Genomic DNA, 6,137 nt, shown 5'->3' on the forward strand with positions numbered 1-6,137 from the left:
TCATTCAAGTGCATGTTATCTTAATCCGGACATTTGACATCTTGGTTAGGATAAGATATATATTTTATATATGTTTTTGATTTGTTAAACAAAAATGGGGATTTAATCTCTTTTTTTTCCCTTTATAATATATGGGGTAGGGAAATCAAATTTAAAATTCCGATATCGAGAGAGTATAAGTTTATGTCAATTGAACGATACACATTTCTATCTAATCTAAGTATGAGGTGAATAAAAGTTTGTATTCATGATAAATAACTTTTGAGATATTTGGGATACTGTGTTAGTTATTATAGTCAATGCTTAATTGGTCATTGTAGTTTGTGGGGTACAATAATATGTTTTTTAAGTACGGACTATTTTAGTCTAGATTATAATAGTTTGTATTTTGGTACATAATATTTTAGTCTTGATATAAAATGATAAACAATGAATGATTTGAAATAGTAATAATCTAGTTTATGGTAAATTCTAATCATTGAAAACACGTCAACTATTATAATTCGAGCCTCAAACATAGAGTGGACTATAACAGCTCAGTCTGAAGTTGGAGCCAAACACTCCTATAAAATTTGTCTCTCGATAAAACTATTTATATAAGGATATTTTTCTTTAGTTAGTTAAAGCGAAATTTTCACACGAAGAAAGAATATCAAATTAGTTTACAAAAATTAGTGTCTATCAATTATGGACTTCTATCGATCTCTATCAAATATATTAAAATTTTGATATTTTATGTAAATAGTTCCCTTATTTTTCTATATTTAAAAAATCCCCTAATTAAATGATGAAAAGTTTTGATTTGTATTGGACTTAAATTTTCGGAAAGTTACAGATTTTAATAACATATTATTAATTATTATTAATTGTAAACGTCTATTTCTTTTATACAAACGGTTGTTTCTGTTTCATTTGTTTTTTTTTTATTCAATCTTTCTAAAGCATTTGATTAACATACGAAGCAATTTTTTTTTATATAAAGTTAGTTTAGCCTAATTTATCGATCTATCATAAATTAAAATCAAAATGAGCTGAGATCGGAATGAAAATTAATTAGAATAAAATCAATAACAACAAAAAATGTAATATATTTGTTGTTCTTCTATCAAAGTTCTTTTTTAGTACAAGGTAGGAAGATCTGAACCACATACCTCCCGATCGTTAACACGTTGTCAAATTAAGCTATTATCGCTTTGACTTTTTATTAGAGGTTATACGAAGTTAGAACTTACAATTAAGTCATAGATATTTTTACAAGATTCTTAATAATTGAAATATAATTCCTATATATTATAATGTGAAAATTACTCAAACGACGAATCTTATTTATTAGTATTGATATCGATATATTTGTAAAATTAATAATCCTTGATTTAGAATTATCCTCAAGAGTGATGTGGAACCCATCAATTTCTTGCATGTTAATACTAACTTTTTAATACGCATAAAAAATTGACTTAGACTTCACCTTTAATATTAAAGGTTTAAATATTATTTAATTCGAAATGTTCTATTTTATTCTTACGTTGTAGTTCAATTCATTTTCTCATTGTTTTCTAAATTTTAACTTACATCCAACGTGGCTTCAATAAAATAATAATAATAAAATATATTAAAAATTTACGAACATTGATAAATATAAAATTTTAATCATAATTTCTAAATGTTTTTAATTATTATTTAATTGCAATGTTTCAATTCATTTTATGTTACCTCGATATGAAACAAGTTAATATGTATGTATTTATGAATAAATAAATAAGGGTAAAGGTAGAATTTTAACAAACCACAAAGGTTGATTGCAATAAACAAATTACATAGACTAATTGATCTAAGTTAAGTAATGTAATTTTAACAAAGCACAAAATTTAGGGGGTGATGATCAAATTATAAGTCGAGAGGTGTAGTTGTAACAAATCTCATAGTCGAATGATGGTTTGTGCAATTTTCCATATCATAATTATTAAGATGCCCTTCTAAATAAAATGCATTAATAAGACATCGTTTGACGACTATTTGATTTTTAAATACTAAACTTATAAATATTGCTTACACTTATAAGTATCTATGTTTTGTTTTCCAATTTTTGTACTATTTTCAAATAGTATGTCAATTTTGTAAAATGAAAAAAAAAAAAGAGTAGTTTTAAACATTTGTTTTTAGTTTTAGCATTTAACTAAGAATTCAAGTTTTTTTTTTTTTTAAAAAAAAGGTGAAAAATAAAATAGAAAAATTAGAAATAAATAAGTAGAAAACTAAAATCAAAATTGTTACCAAACTTTCTATTTCATAAATATATAATTCAACATCAACTAATAAGTTGGAATTGAAGATTCGATCCTCAAACCTTTTTTGGTTGAGACCTATGCCTCAACAATAAAACTATGTTCAACTTAGTTATTTGGTATAAGTTTTTCAACCTTAGAATGTGAATATATTCTGTCATATGTCTTTATATTATTTAATAGGTATATTTGGATTTTTCTTTCTGTGAATGTTTCCCTTTTATTTTATCTTGTCGTTTTTTATGTATAAGAAGTGGGGGATTTGAACCATGAAACTCATGTTGTTAACATGTATCAGATGCCATTGAGTTGTAGTCGCTTTAACTTATCTTGTCATTTTATCAATCTGATCTATTTATTTATATTTTTAATTACTTTAATTAAAAAATATATATCACTAATACAAAAGTTGTATTACTTGACGTTTTTTCGTAGTTAAATATCAGTGTTACTTGATGTTTTTAAAAACGTCAAGTAATCCAGTGTCAAGAATAAGAAATTTTTTTTATTACCTAAAAGCGTCAAGCTATAATTTACTTAATACGTTATAATTGTCAAGTATATGAAATTTCTTGACTTATTTTAAGTGTCAAGTATCTAAATTATTGACATTTATTATGGATTAAGTTTTTCATTACTTGACAATTTTTACCTGTCAAATGTAATTTTTTTCATAACACCCAAAAATTGGCAACTAAAGAATACTTGACACGTTTTACTTGTCAAGCTTTTTTTTTATTTTTTTATAATTGTACTATTAGAAATTACCTGTATAATTTTCTATTTTGAAGTCCAACAATGATATAAAGGATGATCATTTTATTAACCAAGTAAACAAACAACACATATATTGAACTCTTTAAACTTGTTCAATCATTCAAAACTTTCCACCAACCTAGCTAACAAAAGTGCATATATATCCTTGAACATAGTTGTTGTCACATATATACTTACAACCATAAAATGTTTACAAAATTCACAACAAAGTCCATATATGAACAATCTAGCTAATTTGTAAGTTACATAGATCATCACCATTACATGTGGGGATCAAAAAATTCAGCTAGTTCTACTCGCACCCCGTCCAACTCAAATTGACTATACGAGTTCCTCGTATCAATCTAATATAAAGCCCAAATATTGAAGTCAATACTTGTTCTGTCAAATGTTATATATTCGAACTATTGAGAATAATGCAAATAGGTATTAAATTAACAACATACCGAATCTATGACTACTTTGCTCCATTTGGTGATAATATCTCTCATGCATCTCATCATGACATTGCAATAATATATAAACTAAAATAATTCATGTTGCATACACGCTAGGAATAACCTACATATATATAACTTAATTAATGAATAAATATGTTTATACTTGCCTTTACAGTTTTCCATAATGTTTGTTTCTGACCTTTTTGAATATTTTTCTGGGATCAAAAGATCGCAATAGCCCAATTGCCAAGAAATACCCACAAAACAGTCAAATAAAGTAAGCTTTAAAATGACGAAAAGCATCATAGGACAATAAGTTAACTTATGTGTCTGTTATGTATCAGATATCTATTCGAGATGATGTTCATAATGAATCAAGCTAATAGACAATATCATCATATGCATTAATAGCCAATAGTACCCAATGATCACTAAATAAAATACAAGTAGTATATGTTTACTGTTAGTACAAGAACTTTTAATTAATTGACTAGAAAAACTTTACTTACCCTCGATTAAAAGGAGCAAAAATGACTTGATTGATAACATGACATTAAGATTAAACCTTAGCATGTTTAAATTAAATTTATGATTGATAACACGACATTAAGATTAATTTCTATTGGAGGGGATATTAAGATTAATTTTAAATTAATATAGTAAATATATTTTTGGAGGATTTTTTTTCAAAAATAGAAAAATAACAGAAACTATTTATACAAAATAACAAATTTTTAATATTCTTTGATAGACGTTGATAGAAGTCTATCATATCCATAGTATTTTTTTTACTATTTCTATAAATATTTCACATTTTTCTATTTGTGAAAATTTTTCCATAATTAATTGAATTGACATTAATTAGTTCATTGGTATACCTTTTAGTAACAGTTCATATATATATATAATAGAAAAAGGGGATAATTTATTATTTAAAATAAATACAAAATATTTAGTTTTATTAAAAATCTCGATAACATCCTTATCCGATAACAAACACAACAATTTTGGTTTCTAGATATCTTATTTTCGTACATCTTATTTTAGACATTATATCTTACATGCATCTTATCGAACTATGATGGATCAAATATAAATAAAGAAATTTCATCATGGTTAGTTTTTTCAAATGAAGCTAGAAACTAATAGATGATTATTTGTGTGTTTATTTCTTAACATTCACTCTAATTTCATATCTTCTTATAATCTCTCTATCTACATTTATTTCATGATCTAATTTATTTAGAAATCACATCATTTCTACCCTTTTACAATTTATGTTTGTTTTCTTTCTCTCTTTTTTCAACTAGATTTTCACATTTTTTAAATAAACACTTGAACTCTTAACTAAATTTTAAAATCAAAAACAAATTTTTGAAAACTATTTTTTCAAAACTTGACTTGATTTTTTTTTTTTTAAAAAAAAATTAATCCAAAGTGGATGACAAATCATGAAAACTAAAGTGGATAACAAATCATGGAAACTTACAGATATAAGTAACGTTTATAAGTTTCTTTTACAAAAACGTAATGTTTACAAGTTTAATCTTTTTTTAATATATATATATATATATATATATATATATATATATATATAAATTATCACATTCTATAAGTGAGCTAGTATTAGTGATAAAAGACGAGTTAGAATTTTGGTTAAATTGTACAAAATTCTCTTGAACTTTGGTGCAAGTTTCAAATATTCTTATAGACTTTGAAAAGATTCATTTTTTAATCTTTGAATTGTGAAATTATATTAATTTTAAATATATTATTGACACGTATTTTTCTTTTCTCATTAAAATAAGATAAAAATTGATGGAACGGTTAATATGTAAAAATGAAAGGCAAATATGACATCATTCACAACAACCTGTTCATATATGAATTGATGTGGCAACTAATAGATAGGTAAACATTACATATGTGAGTACTTTAAACAACATTTATTGAGTTGACAACAATCTCAATATTCTACATATTTATAAATATATCATGCACACCTTTTAATTTCTATGCATCATTTGTTATTCTAATAGAAAATTTATTTTTTGAAATAGTTTCAAAGTTTCTGGATTTTTTTAAATGTAAATTTTTTAAATTTAAAGGCATAATTAAAAGCTACTTATTCAATGATGGAGGTTATTTGGTATAATTTAAACCAATTTTAATAACCTAATGAACTATCTTTCAATTATCAATGTTATTGATAGTTTAAAAGGGTCAATGGAGATATGTTTGTGCTTGGTTGTCATATGCATGAAAGGAAAAAAGATGTGCCATCCATTTATTTATATATATAATGTTTAAAGTAAACTTTTCTCAATAATGTCAATATATGTAATTCTACCTACAAAACAGTAAGCACGAGAATATTGCGTACGCATATAATTTGGATTGCTGATTTATTTAACATAGAATTCCTAAGTATAGGTTTAGGGTGGCCAACAGATGTGGTTGATGGTGGGTGGAGTCACTGAATGGAAGGAAGTACATTGTTTTAACAACTGATTTATAAATAGTGCTACTGTAACAAAATAAGGGCTAAAATAACAATTATCGAACATTTTTTTAACACACTTCCCAAACATTGAGTGGGCTAATAATAGCCTACTCAACATTTTCCAGTTTAGAA

This window comes from Benincasa hispida, chromosome 9 (genome assembly GCF_027475165.1).
Source record: "Benincasa hispida cultivar pf3 chromosome 9, pf3_genome.v1.1, whole genome shotgun sequence".
NCBI classification, from domain to species: Eukaryota; Viridiplantae; Streptophyta; class Magnoliopsida; order Cucurbitales; family Cucurbitaceae; genus Benincasa; species Benincasa hispida.